General features: G+C 42.6%; 3 non-coding genes across 3 annotated transcripts; all 3 read left to right on the top strand.

Annotated features, from left to right (window-relative positions):
* The first annotated feature begins 141 nt into the window (after positions 1-141).
* trnaw-cca (transfer RNA tryptophan (anticodon CCA)) lies at positions 142-213 on the top strand. Its single transcript has one exon. It is a non-coding gene; the product is annotated as a tRNA-Trp (tRNA).
* A 7590-nt stretch (positions 214-7803) lies between these two features.
* Positions 7804-7885, top strand: trnas-gcu (transfer RNA serine (anticodon GCU)). Its single transcript has one exon. It is a non-coding gene; the product is annotated as a tRNA-Ser (tRNA).
* Positions 7886-13722: 5837 nt separating this feature from the next.
* trnay-gua (transfer RNA tyrosine (anticodon GUA)) lies at positions 13723-13810 on the top strand. The gene is given in 2 exon segments: positions 13723-13759; positions 13775-13810. It is a non-coding gene; the product is annotated as a tRNA-Tyr (tRNA).
* The last annotated feature ends 1334 nt before the right edge of the window (positions 13811-15144 follow it).

Below are 15144 nucleotides of genomic sequence, written 5' to 3'. Positions count from 1 at the left end.
TGGCGGGAAGAATAATCTGTGGTCTGGGAAGAAGAGACCCTCGTTGGAAGAGCGGCGCTCCTCACAGGAGAGAATGAAAAAAATCTTTTCCAGGGACGCTGATTTTTCTCTTTGGGGGAATTAAAAGCACTTGTGGCGAGTGACCTCGTGGCGCAACGGTAGCGTGTCTGACTCCAGATTAGAAAGTTGTGTGTTCAACTCACGTCGAGGTCAGCTGATATGTTTGCAGGTGCTGCTGGTGCCGAACCCGGAAATTACACCACGCAGTCGGGTTTTATCTGTACACCACTTAAGTAATCTGAATGAAATAACAGAGCAGTACAGAACACCCAGTCAGGAGCTTATGCAGCGAATCATCTTGAACACGACAAGAGAAAAGGTACACTGCCCAAAAAGCCTGATTTAAATCACAAAACCCCGGTAGAAGTCGAATCGACAATCTTATAAAACGAAATCAGACGCGTTATCCATTAAACCACTAGCCCGTCTCATAAATGAATTGCACCATGGTGAGTTCTGCGCCGCTACTAGTAATACCCCACCCCCATCTTAAATTCTAAGTGAGAAACGTGTTTTCTACATTTTTGTCAGTTTTAAAACTAGGAGTATACGGCACTCTGCACAGTGTACGAAGTAAATTATTTTCGCAGTAATTAATTAATTTATTATATTTATTAATAAAATAATAAAATAAATTTACTTCGTACACTATGCAGAGTGCCGTATACTCCTAGTTGCGGCACACACGATATATACAGTAAAAAGCCTCAGGCACTGTGTTAGATGTGTTTTCGACGTTATATATGCGTTTATTAATGTCGTCAATTTTACGGTTGCAATTCGACGTTGATTATACGTCGCAACGACGTATATATACGTAAAGCCGTATTTTCGCTGTGAATATACCTATATTCGACGAATCACCGCCCACTGGGAATAGGTTTATTCCATGCTGAAAAGAGAAGAGAGAAAACATCACGTTTCAGCTGTGAAACCTTCTTCAGGTTTGTTTTCTCTCTTCTCTTTTCAGCATGGAATAAACCTACAGTATTACTTGTTCCTTTGCAGATTCGAATGCTGACGTAGCTACCCACCTGAATATATTAAACGTTTCATCTATATGATTAACATAATGTTCTCCTGAATAACTACTCGAAAGAAGCCGCAGCTCAGGTGTTAGATTGGAAATCGGATCGGTGGATTTAGAGTACAGACTGAGAACTGACAGCTGACACAGTTCTTTTATAGAACCGTTTTGATTTTCTCTACTTTGTCCCCATAACGTCATTGTCCTGCTCGCAGCCGAGCCCGACACACGGTACCGTCTGGTTTCTGTCGCTGGGCGGGTCTGTGTGAGTTCTAATGCCCCAGTATTATGACGGGGACACTGGACTGTAAACAGGTGCCGTCCTTTGGCTGAGACGTAAAACCGAGGTCCTGACTCTGTGGTCATTAAAAATCCCAGGTCGTCTCTCGAAAGCGTAGGGGTGTAACCCCGGCATCCTGGCCAAATTACCCATTGACCCTTACCACTCATGGCCTCCTAATAATCCCCATCTCTGAACTGGCTTCATCACTCTGCTCTCCTCCCCACTAATAGCTGATGTGTGGTGAGTGTTCTGGCGCACTAGGGGAGTCCCCATTACCTGTAAAGCGCTTTGAGTGGAGTGTCCAGAAAAGCGCTATATAAGTTTAAACAAATGTAATAAAAATATCATGTTTGATTAATGTAAAAACTGATAAAGCTAATGCTTTTTTCAGGGCTATATCTACTTTTTTTAAAAAAGAGAAGTCTGTCACGATTGTGAAATTTGGAGAACATGCACCAGCGGGTGCCTTCACATCTCCAGCTTCAGTCTCGCCTGTAGTTGCAAGAAGGTTAAAAGCGCACAAGTGATCTGTCTTTGGTCAAAGGAATTGCTGGAGCAGTAGGATGCAGAGCAATATCTAGCAGCTGTAGACGTTGTTCGGGGAAGAGATAATTCTGTTTTCAGCACAGGGAGTGAGAATGAGCTCAGTCCGGCTCCCAGCAGAATCCATCCTGGTTTGGTTACTGTTGACTGTGCGTCTGAGGCTCTTTGGATCACAACGTGGAAAAAAAAACAATTGTTCACATCGTGTGACTTCCACGAGAGGAAGGGAAGATATCATTTTTAAAAATATCAGGACTGATGATTTGGATCCGGGGCCTCATACTTATCCAATTATTAAAATAATTGTTATTAAAATATCAGATTGTGTTTCTGCAACATTTTGTGCACAGTACGCCGCCTTTATCTAAAAATAAAACAGTCACAACGAGGCCTTTACACGCAGTCTGGGGTATTTTTCCCTTTTATATTTTTGCCACTTTATATCGAACCTGTTATACTCCCAAAAGTGCACAGTAGATTGTACTTAATAAAAATGTACAATTCAGCACTGGTATAAACAGATGTGTGCCTTGTCTGCCTTTGTAAGCATTTGTTTAAAAAATAAGTTCACAATACGATAAAAACACAGAAAGCACAAACTTAATAATACAACGATACAAAATCAATACCAAATCATAAAGCCAATTAAGTAGCTATCCTTTGAAAACAGAGAAAACCTTTATATCTACAAAAAACTTGACATTTGTATGTATTTTTGAATTACAAAGCAGACAGTGTAGTCCCTTAATTGAAAGATCAGATCTTGGCCAAAACAAGACAATCAGACGTGAGCTGAATTCAGAACAGGAGCCTCTGCTTCATTTATTGAGCTTTTGAACAATGTCTGAATGAAACAGATTCGCTATTTTAACTATTTGATTAAAGTACCTTCCTTCGTGCTGGAGTCAAACCAGACATCTAAGGATTCCCAGCTGTTTTTTACTACAGTCCTTCACTCTACTAGCTGAGCTATCGAAGGGATATCAGGTGCTGCTCTCTGTCACATACTGCCCGATGTTGTGCAGTGTTCCGGATGATTTAAATCACAGATCGACATCGTTTCCCACTCGTTTCCTTAGTCTTTCTTACCTTGAATTTAACCCACGAACCAGGATTCTACTGTATAAACTTCCGGGGATATTACAAAATGTTTGATGAGGCATCAATCATTCCAGGCGGAAATGGACTCATTTTTTTTCTCAGGGAATCATATTAAACATTTCATTTGGATCGAGAAGAGGATCATGAGGAACAAAACTAAGTTTCATTATGTGTTTATTAGAAGCTTTATCACAGCTAATGCATGTAAAGCCTTTAGTATGCGACAGTGAAAGTTCAGTTATGCCGGGGAGTGAAGAGAACTGAAATTTAGTAAATTCATATTTAAATAGATTGCAAATCTTCTAAGTGTTCACTGCAAAATTACAGGAGTCTACCAGCTGCCAGACGTGCTTGTTTTGGGACTATTTCCAATAAGTATCACATTAGTAGTTGTGTGTCCTTACTGGTATCTTTTAAACTGTGAGGGACAAACGAGACAGAGACACAGTCATAATCCTATTTTACAGTGTCCTGCATTTTAATGTACTGATCAGATAAATTGAAATGTTCTGATTCAGAACCCCTGCAGTTCGTACTAATTAGAACTCAACAATGCTCCTGAGTCCTGAGCACTACACTGAGCACACGTTCAGCTGGGCTCTGACTTTGTTCAGCATGACATGTTGTTGCATTTGAGCTCAGAGCTGGGGATGATCTCCATATTCTACCACACTAACTAGTCCGAAACTTAGAACACAGTACACACTTTTTAAGTGAAGTCAGGTTGTTAAAAAATTAAACCAGCGCCCTGTCACAGAAACGTACCCCAGTCTCCCGCGCAACAAGCGGGGGTACTCAGCACTGTACTAACGAGGAGCACTTGTTTGCAGCTCAGCGTGAGCTCTGTTTACTGTCGGCAGACATTTCCTCATTTCAAAAGACGTTTTCACCTGCTCTCAGCATTTTATAGACGGTCATAAATGCTCAAGAAGTAATTCATTTCAGTTTGAAGTCTGTTTCTGTTGTCTCCGCGCCTGATGAAGAAAAGCCGGGCGTGTGAGACTCCCTCTCTGAAGACGTTTGCCGTCACCCTGCAAGAGAGAAGATCCATCAATCACCGAGGCAACCACTGAGACAATTAACATTAAACACGTGAAATGAGAGATGTTTTCTACCTAGGGATTTTATCGTTTCTACTCTAACTTCTTTGTCAGAAGTGGAATTTCAACAAACGCCTCAAGGAGAAACTGCAACCTGAATGCAACGCCTTAGACCACCAATTATCCTGCCTGGGGCTTTTATATGGAATTATATTTTATTTCTTTCTACTTGTTGAAAAGAAAAAAGTGAAATCATGTAATTAGGGAAATGTATTTTGTTCATAGGGAAAACTAGTACGAGCACATGTAAAGTTTAGAGCAGCGCTCAATAAAAACGATCAGAAACCGAAAGCGCTTCTTATGCGGATCAATATATTCCGATACCGCTGGTTCTGCAGAAGAAATAAGAATAGCCGAACTCCAAGCACTGTGTTGCCATTACGGCTACTCTGGCTGCAGCTGCTGTAAGACCTAATCCGTCAGCACAGAAAGTTGTAGGAGGTCAGACTGGTTGGCACTGTCTAAATAACAGTGTGCGAATTTAAGCTTATGTATTACTATATACAATGTAATACATGCTCTAAAAGCGTTAATCCTGCACTGGCTGCTATTTGAAACGCCTTCATGAAAGACGCGAATTAGAGATTTATGCAGCTGGCTTTTATGCTTCACAATACATTGCAATCAGGAAAATAAACCAATTAGAATAATGCAAAACAACGTCTGTTCTTAAAAATGATAGCTGTTTTACACTGACGTCGCTCTTTATGAGATAATCCAGATTGTGAAGACAACTGCATCCTAGCAGATCAAAATATTACACAAAGGCTGTAAAGCACACTCTGAATCGATCCGAAAATTTGATTTCCGCGAACCGTTTAGGCTCCAACAGGGAACTTGGCGCTTCTCCTGCAAAGCATTTACTTTACTGGTGCTTTTAACAGACAGTATTATTTAGCTCGTCAGGATGGCTGAGTGGTCTAAGGTGCCAAACTCAAGAACTCTTGTCTTTCCTTGCTTGGGTGTCCCGGTCCTCTGAATAGACGCGTGGGTTCATATCCCACTCCTTACAGCTACTATCTTGCATGTTTCCCGACTGTTGTGCTCGCTTACACGGAAAAATGGAGAAACCAGTTTGCGGGCACATGAAAGGCAGGGAAATGCTTCGTGAACTCTTCAATGTGATCAGCAGAAAGTCAAATAGGCTTCGAATTCTGCCTTAAGAACTGTTTGGGCTGCCTGTAATCTGGGAAGATTTACTCCAAGGTATGCATTCAAATGTGAAAGACCGCAATAAAAAAAAACAGAAGAAGATTTATTAAAACATTGTTTTCCTTGCAGTTTCTCCTGTATTTCACTAAATGTGGCATTGTGAAATCAACCTGTAGCCCTACGGAATGCAGTCACTCTCCCAGTGACAGCGGCAGGAGCCGAGACGATTACAGTATATCAGAGCTCGAACAGAATTCGAAAATCTAGGCAAAGTGATTCATAGAACATTTGTATTAAACTTTCCTATGTGCCTGGCCTTACTGAAGTATTTGTAGCTGTATTTCAGCTTCTGTCTATTTCTATACTTTACAGTAGATAGTGTTTAGCCAGAGAAGAGAGATACAAGCGCTATACCCCCACAGTAATCGTCGATTCCAATAACCTTAACTAAAGCAGGAAGATCAGTTTCTGCTCGACACAGCTGTTTTCTGAACTGCAAATCTCCAACACAGACTGGAGGCGCTGTGTGTCTAGGCTGAGCGGTTATATGAGAAAAGACTCAGCGAGCTGCAGGTGCGGCTCATTACTCTGCGCTCCCCATGCGGAATGCGCGCGTCCTCCCTCCTTTATTACCTTCATACACTCCTCTCAAACCACAGCAAACTCGGTGAACATTTGTTGGGTCTTTCTTTCCGAGATCACAGGCAGAAACAATAGACAGGCTGAAAACAGGAAGGTATTCCTGATCGCGAATTCCTAGGCGAAGATGCGCAAAAATAAATCCCCTAAAATCCAATAAAGTCCTGTCACGTCCAGGTACTATTCTGATGTATCTGAATAGTTATGGCAATGTTGTTACAAAAAAGAGACAAATTAACTTTTTTATTTCATTCGAGCTGTAAATTTGAAAATGTTTTATTTTCAATTATCTAAATAATACAAAACACAATCACTCATCGCAAGCGTCTGACCATTGATATTCCGGAAGTATAAGCCCGCACACAGGCATTGCGAAATCACACGCTCACAAGCAATTCAACGAATATGATGCCTTTCAGGGGCCGAATATTAGACACGAGTCATCGTGCGGAGTTTTTTCCTCCTCTACCGCAGTCTTTGCTTCGGACCACCCCTCTTGCCGCATGTGCGCTTAATTTTCGATTTTCTGTATAGAACACAGAATAACTTGAAGAAGTCTGGCAAGCGAGGACTGCTGGATTATTGACGTGTAAACATTGGTTCAAAATCAACATCCTCTGCTATTGCCGTTGCTTCTTTGATAGTTTCTTCAAATTCCTGATCTGACTTTCAATATCGAGGGATATTGTGGATAATACCATACTATCTGTAGCTTTCTTTTGATCGCCTGTTTTATTAAAATGCCAGCCTCTTTTACAGTTATTTTAGATGTTTGGCAAGGTGTAATATCCTCCCTCGCATCTTCAGCTAAAATATTTTAAAAGAACAACAAAATTACACTAGGTTAACATTTAGAATTCAAATTAAGGTAAATATACGAAAATATTAAAATATAACTCCGGCGATCTGTCGTTTTTGCTTGTCAAGTTCTCAGATAATTTTAATTATTTTAGCTGAGGATGCAACAGGAGTATAAGTGAATTCTCCCGCCACACATTGGAACATAAATTTCCATGGGTGAATACTATCTGCTTGGAAGTTGCCCTTGTCGGTAATTATTGGAAATTCCCGGTAATGTTGACTCTGTCGCAGTCTTTACCTCTGACCAACCCTCAATTGTTTACTACTGCAAATATCAAAATAGTTAAGGTTTTGCGGACAAATTAAATATCTGTGGTGATGATGTTTACTATGGGAGGAAGTGCTTCCCTGGGTGGGCTCAAAACACCCAACGTTGGGTTAAGATCCGAACACGCCAACCAAATGCACCACAGAAACGCTTACCCGCCGCTTTTTGCCATTTACATACTTTTGGTGAACACAAAATTCGCCCACATTTCATCTTTCTTAAGATATATGATTTAAAAAAGTCCGACAAAGGAAATGAATACATGCATTAAACCAAATCAAGCCTTCTGTGAGTGTCCCAAATGATCTGTTCTGTAAAACAAAACAGGAAGAAAGGTTTCGCTAAGAATTTGAACGCAGAATTTCCTCTTTATTAAACAGGTGCTTTAACCAGCTAAACCACGGCGCTAGCAAAGCACTATGCTTACAGCCGCGTGGACACACCGCTCTGAGACATCTGCGTTCGGTGTGCGCTGAGCCTGCTCGCCGAGCAAGTTGCCTCCTTTTCATGCACTAGCAGCCCCGATACTAAGAGATAGGAAGAGAAATGGCTTTTATCTGTCACTTTTCATATCCAAGGAGATCGATGTGCTTTCCGTGTACAACAGGGTGTCCTCTATACTCGCCACTGAAGCACAGGACACGCCTGGTGGATTGACATCACTCAAGCAAAATAGTGAAATGGCAGGTGGAAGAAGAAAATGACCATCAAGAATGAAGAAAGATGATCTTGAGCGCGCCAACTCATGTCCGAAGTGGCTGATTTTCTCGACGAGGTGGCCGAGTGGTTAAGGCGATGGACTGCTAATCCATTGTGCTCTGCACGCGTGGGTTCGAATCCCATCCTTGTCGTCTTGAGCTTTTGACTTGTGATCCGTTTCTAAGTCGGGTTTGTGCACTTGTGCTACTGTAGTAGAGCAGTAATATTTCTAGCGCTGGCTAAACATGGCTTACAGCAGTAGCTGACAGACAATAGTCTCTTAATATTTAGGTTACACTTATGTTTTGTACTGCTTTCACCTGATATTAATAGTAGTCCTGATGAACGGTTTTGGGACATGGTGCATCTTGAAAAATGTTCTTGTTAATTTCAATTTGGAAAAACTGCACTCACCAGAAACTGAAACAGGTCGTGTTTACATAATGCGCAATGCAATAGCAACGTTTGGAGTTGAATCTAGATATGAGTCCTCACCTGTTACAGGAGGCGTTTTAGGACTTTTTTTTACCTCAGATAAAGCTATCAATTCATCTTACATTTCTACTACATCAGTATTAGCAACGTTATCTTTACCTAGCACTAAATGTAGCTTTAAATAAGAGTAAATTTTAAAATATATGTAAAAGTAAATGCTATTCCATATATTGTAACTTTGTGGTATTTATAATGTTTATCTGAGGATGCAAGGGAAAGTATTATACCTTGCGAAACATCCAAGACAAAGGTAAAAGAGGCTCATATTTTAATAAAATTTTCGATCAAAAGAAAACCACTCTGTATATCATCGTTAATATCCCAAGATATCGACGTTGAGCTGAAAGATTTGAAGAAACTCTCCAAGAAGCAACTCCAGTAGCGGAGTTTTGATTTGAACCGATGTTTGCACCTCAATAATCCATTAGTCCTCGAAAGAAACAATGGCAGGGATGTTTTGAGTGTCACCATGATCCTCTTCTCAATTCAAAAGAAAGGTTTTGTATGATCCTGATTCCAGTAGAAAAAGAGTCAATTTCTGCCTGCACTGATATCCCTTCAAACGATTTGTAAGATCTCAGGTAGAATATACAGTAGAATCGTGGTCTATTTCTTCTACTAAAAGAGACTATGGGAGTGAGTATTTTGATGTCGAACTGGAATTTAAATAAACAGAAACAGTACACTACATTGGGCTACGCGTATGACAAAACGTGGGCGTTTTGAGGTGACCTTTCCATAGCTCAGTTGCTAGAGCGTAAAACTGTTTTAAAAAACAACGGGTGATTGTTATGTCGCTGTTTTGAATCCGGCTCGAAGCATGGTGTTTTCTTGTTCCTTAATTAAAAAGTGAAAACAGCGAATTTGTCTTTCACTTTTACGTTCACCAAACGCTCAGCAAACAGAGAAGCAGAGACTTCTGTTCTGATCTATCGTCACGTCTGATTGTCTTGCTTTGACCTTTAAAATGTGCACCGTTGACGGTCCATTGGATTCAATCACAGACCATGTGACATGGGAGTTCCTAACACTATTAAAGACCTGCGGAAAAAACTTGGTATTGGGAGTTTAGTTCAGTGGTAGCGCGCACGTACTCTATGAAGCTTCGTTTTCAATCGCCGGCGTCTCCACTCCCGATTCCTTTTAAACGCGATATCTTTCCTTCCTCGTGTGACTTCCCTCGTGTGTGAATTTCAGGGAGACACATAAACCCTTTGTCTGTTTTAAAGAGACATTTTTTTAAAACCAGACAAAACGAAAGACGTAGTAATTAGACACACGTAAAAAACACGTGAATCTAATTGAGAAAATGTGGACAGGGGCAATGCATTACTAGTAGCGGCTCTGAGCTCACTGTAGTGCAGTTGACTAAAGTGACAGTAGGGCCAGAGGCGCAATAGATAACGCGTCTGACTTCGGATTAGAAGATTGGAGGATAGATTCCTTCCTGGCTCGTGAAGCTTTTAAACCACGCTACTCAACACTGTCCCCTAGTGTGTGCGGTCCTACACAACCTTACTATTGACTGGATAAGTCTCCTGTTCCATCTCCAGTTCTTTCCACACATTCTGCCTGTTTCACCACCGTTATTGTAGGACAACAGCCACAGATATGAGAAGAGATACTGTTCCGAACAACTGTCTTAAATAATCACGTTGATAAAGGTGACAATAAGTTTTTTTCATTAACGTAACCTTACATTTGCCTATAAAGTTCACACTATTTTCTGTAGCCACAGATCGCCAATATTTCTGCTGTCTCCTGAGAAACACAAGTATAGAGTTCAAACACAATAAATAATACCACAAATCTATTCAGTTAACACCCAGATGTGACAGAACGGATGTAAGACTTACACCCCCTTTAAATATGTATTTCCTTCATTTCAGTTCTCTTCCCTCCCCAGGATACCTGCAAATTCACTATCACATAATAAAGGCTGTACATGCATTACCTGTAATACAGCTACTAATAAAGATATACATTAAAGTTAATTATTAATAAATAATACTATTATTCATAAAGATGTGTATTCATAAGATTCATCGTGAATAGTTGTGGTGTCTGGAAAGCAACGCCAGTGGGCAGTGATTCGTCAAACATACGTATTGTAACGCCCTCTCCCGGTTGTGAAGAGGAAGCGCCCCTAGGCGCTCATAGTACCGCTGGGCAGGCTGGGAGTTGTAGCCGGGGAGAGTCTGAGGGTCAGCACGATGACCAGCAGCTGACCCTACCTGTGTAAATAATGTCATAGTAGTTCTAGTGTCCTGTGTAGTCTTATAAGTGTATAGCTTGTTGTTAAGTAATTACCACCCTAAAGATGTTTACATGCTCTGTCAGTCTCCTCATGTGTGTGTATATTCTGTGTTTGGTTTTGTGTGGTTGATAAAGAATAAAGCTATCGTTTGGTTCATTTATCTCATCTCCATTGGTCCTTTGTCCTGAGAAGAACCTGTAAATGCTACATTGGTGTCAGAAGCGGGCAGGATGGACAAACCGTGGCAGACATTAACCGATTCTTTCAAGCGGTGGCTGACTCTAAAAGAGACAGAACCCACCGGCAGCGCACATATGGAGCCTGAGCAACTCCTGGGTGCGACAGGTGGCCACAGCCCTTACCAGGGCTACTCAGTAGTGGTTCTGCCGGTAGAATTGGGGCAACTGCCTGCTACGCCTGGCCAGCAGACACCCCAGAGAGAAGATACTCTCCCTGCCAGAGCCGACCAGCGATTCCCACACTCATTGGTACGGGTGCGACCCGGTCTCTACGACTGGGAAGCACCTTGGGAAACCTAAGGCAGTTCCAGCTCGCGGCCCAAACGAATGGCTGGAACTGGGCAGAGATGGCCAGCCACCTGGCTGTGGCGCTGGAAGGAGCAGCCTGCCAGGTGCTCCTGGATGTCCTGGAGGAGGACCGAGGAGAATATGCGGCACTGGCAGCAGCTCTCCGGCTGGAGGTGGAGGAGGCGCCTGACCTGATGCGGGAGAGGCTGGCCCTACGGCGGCGCCGACCAGGAGAGCGACTGGGCTCGGTCGCCGCTGATGTCATATTCCTCGCCCGCCGAGGATACCCAGCTTTCCCCCAGGAGGCGCAGCGGGAGATGGCTCTCCAGGCCTTTCTCAAGGCCCTCTCACCTGAGGAGCAGCGGCGCCACGTACAGCTGGCCGCGCCGGCCTCGCTGGGGCAGGCCTTGGCCCTTGCTACATGGGCTGAGGCCGTATTTGGGGTGGCTGGAAGCGCCAGCAGATGCAGTGCGCCCTGCCGGCTGACCAACGGTTTTGGTTTTGGTTTTGGTTTTACCAAGGCTGTGGGAAGAGGGGACACCGAGCCCGGGACTGCCGGGCCCCAAAGCCTCACACAATTACATCGGCATCGGAAAACGGGAACGGGGCGGCTCAGCGCGGGGACGGCCGCCATTGGAACACCTCAACCCCAGCTCCGGAGAGCGCTGTGAAGACCGGCGCCCTGCACGCCACTGCGGGGCGAGTCAGCTGTAGCCAGGGCCTGTACCTCCACTGCCGAATCGAGGACCAACCCTGCCTGGCCCTGCTCGACACCGGTTCATCGGTAACTCTACTCCGGCCTGGCGTCCTCCCCGACACCGAGGGCACCAACCCCCCAGGATGGGAGGCCTCCAGCCTGCAGCTGAAGACCATGATGGGACAGCTTGCTGCAGTCCAGGGGAAACAGGTGCTTGCCTTCCGTCTGGGTACAGTGACGGTGCGCCACCCCTGCTACCTCGCACCCATCCAGGAGGACTGCATCCTGGGGCTGGACCTGCTGCAGCAGGCAGGGGCCAATTTGTACTTGGGCTGGCAGGAGTTGGTGTGGCAGGGAGAGCGACTTCACCTGGTGGAGGGCAGGCCCGGCGAAGGCCGAGGGACACGGGCTTGCCGGAGCCGGGGGAAAAAGAGGCAGTGGCGGTGGCAGTCACCGGAGCGGACCGGGCCTGCAAGCCGGGGAGCAAGTGTGCCGGATCGTGCCCCTGAATCACCCGGGGGGCCTGACAAGAGACTGGAGCTTTAATCCAGCTCCTTAGAGAGCTCGGCTGCGTTACTCTCGACAGCGGCTCTTCAGCTCTTGTTGTCTGACCTAGTGGTGTTATGAGGCATGGAAGCGACTGCAACTTCGTTTTCTGAGATGCTTTCTCTCACGAGGTGAAACCTCGACTTATTTGGCACCTCTGGATATAGTTCTTCTGTAGAGCAGGCTTTCACACCTCTGCTTATAGCGCCCTTCAAATCATTTTATTTTTATAGAAAGATGCATTCCAAAACAATATCTCCTGTTTTAAAAATGCTTTATGCGGCGTGTTTGATTAAACGGACAGTTTTCTTATTGTAGAATGCAGATCTGTGCAGCAATTGTACTTAATTTGACTGGTATTCTGAAATATTTATTGCAAAGGTATGACTTTCATGAACCTATAATAAAAAAACAGACCTGAAACTCCCTAGCTTCCAATCTCTGATGTTACTGTCCTGAAACTCGGAGGTGATGTTCTGCAGATATGCAGTGTCCCTTTACTCTCGTTGTTTTCAAAACGACCTCTGTTGTCGGGCGCAGTTGAAGTGGAATTGGCCTGACTGCACAGGAAAGTACAGAATGATAAAATGTTTCTACGGCTCAAAATGTCCCTTTAGACCCTCGTCACGTCTCTGTTAAGAGCGGGCAGGTAGAGAGCTTTTACAGATGCTCTGTTGTAGTGTCTCCCCAGTGGGCAAAAGATGTACTGTAGAATATACGTTGATTAAACACATACCTTAGACATATAAATGTGGTCCGTAATGGGTCTAGAATGAAATTCTAATATACGTATATCATTATACGTCAATTAGACATCTCTGATTATACAGTATGTCCATTATACATAAATGGTTGGAGTTCTATTATACGGATACATGTAGAGGACTGTTATACCTATGTAGTTAAAGGTCTATTATACATCAAAGATAGGTCTTATAGGTGTAGAAACTAGTAAATCAAGCAAATGATTTGGTTTAGAAATTTATTCTGAAAATATACAATTATTCACACCTGAAAAATATGTAGTTCAAATTATGCATTTTATACAATATTGTAATAAACATGATAATCATCATAAAAAACACAACTAGTAAACTTCAGCTACAAATTATAGTAACATGGGAATATGTATAGTAATGACAAACACAAACTAATTACATTAACATGCTAATATTTAACTTTTAAAAACTTTAAAAATTACAACTTCTATATTTCCACGAAAATATTATTAATGTAGCACAAACACTACTTTCTAATAAAGACAGAATGAAACTGTTCTGTGTCTCATGGTGATCCTCCTCTCGATACGAATGAAATGTTTAATATGATCCCTCGAGAAAAAAAAGCAGTCAATATCCGCCTGGAACGATTGATGCCCCATCAAACATTTTGTAATATCCCCGGAAGTTCATACTGCAGAAACCTGATTCGTGGCTTAAATTCAAGATAAACAGTATTCCCACCTTCCCTTCGATAGCTCAGGTGGTAGAGCGGAGGACTGTAGTGGAAATGGTGAGGCATCCTTAGGTCGCTGGTTCGACTCCAGCTCGAAGGAAGGTGCTTTTGTGAACTTTAATCAAAGAGTTAAAATAGCGAATCTTTTTCACTCAGACGTTGATCAAAAGCTCAATAAACCACGAAGCAGAGGCTCTTGTTCCGAATTAAACTCCCGTCTGAATGTCTTGTTTTGGCCAAAATCTGATCTTTGAATTAAGGAACTACTCTGTCGGCTTTGTAATTCAAAAGTATATACAAATGTCACGTTTTTTTTTTTTTTGTAGATATAAAGGTGTTCTCTGTTTTCAAAGGAAGGGATATGTACTTAATTGCCTTTATGATTTGGTATTGATTTTGTATCGTTATATTATTAAGTTTGTGTTTTTTGTGTTTTTAACGTATTGTGGACTTATTTTTGAAACAAATGCTTACAAAGGCAAACAAGGCACACATCTGTTTATACCAGCGGTGAATTGTACATTTATATTTACAAGCTACTCTGCACTTTTGGGAGTATAACAGGTTCGATATAAAGTGGGAAAAATATAAAAGGGGAAAATACCCCGGACTGCGTTTAAAGCCCTCGTTGTGACTGTTGTTTTATTGTTAAATACGGCGTACTGTGCACGAGATGTTGCAGAAACACAATCTGATATTTTAATAATTATTATTTTAATAATTTGATAAGTATGAGGCCCCGGACCCAAATATTCAGTTCTGTTTTTTTTTTTTTAAAGTGATATCTTCCCTTCCTCTGGTGGAAATCACACGATGTGAGCAATTGTTTTTTGTTTTTTTTTTTCACGTTGCGATCCAAAGAGCCTCAGACGCCCAGTCTGACAGTAACCAAACCAGAATGGATTCTGCTGGGAGCCGGACTGAGCTCATTCTCTGTGCTAAAAACAGAATCAGCTCTTCCCCGAATACCATCTACAGCTGCTGGATGGTACTCTGCGTCCTGCTGCTCCAGCAATTATTTTGACGAAAGACAGATCACTTGTGCGCTTTTAACCTTCTCGCAGCTACAGGCGAGACTGACGCTGGCGATATGAAGGCACCCGCTGGTACACCTTCTCTAACTTTCACAATCGCGATAAACATTTTTTTTTAAAGACCTTTGAAAAACTAGATATAGATAAAACTAGATTAAAAACATGAGCTTTATCGGTTTTTACATTAATCGATTTTGAATCAAATTTGATCTTTTTACATTGCATTTTACATTAAAAAAGCGTGCATACCTAATCCACCAACAGACAGAGCAATATTTTATGTTGCCTTCCGGAGCTTTCAGCGTGTGATGGATTTGTATGAGCGTCTGTATGATACCACTACAGCATTGGCGCAGGTGCAAAATCCACTTTCACAAGACTTTTTCAGTGTCTTCTCCTC

Source organism: Atractosteus spatula, unplaced genomic scaffold, assembly GCF_055471065.1.
Source record: "Atractosteus spatula isolate fAtrSpa1 unplaced genomic scaffold, fAtrSpa1.hap1 Scaffold_72, whole genome shotgun sequence".
NCBI classification, from domain to species: domain Eukaryota; kingdom Metazoa; phylum Chordata; class Actinopteri; order Semionotiformes; family Lepisosteidae; genus Atractosteus; species Atractosteus spatula.
The sequence above is the reverse complement of the archived record's forward strand: the minus strand, read 5'-3'. Positions and strand labels throughout refer to the sequence as shown.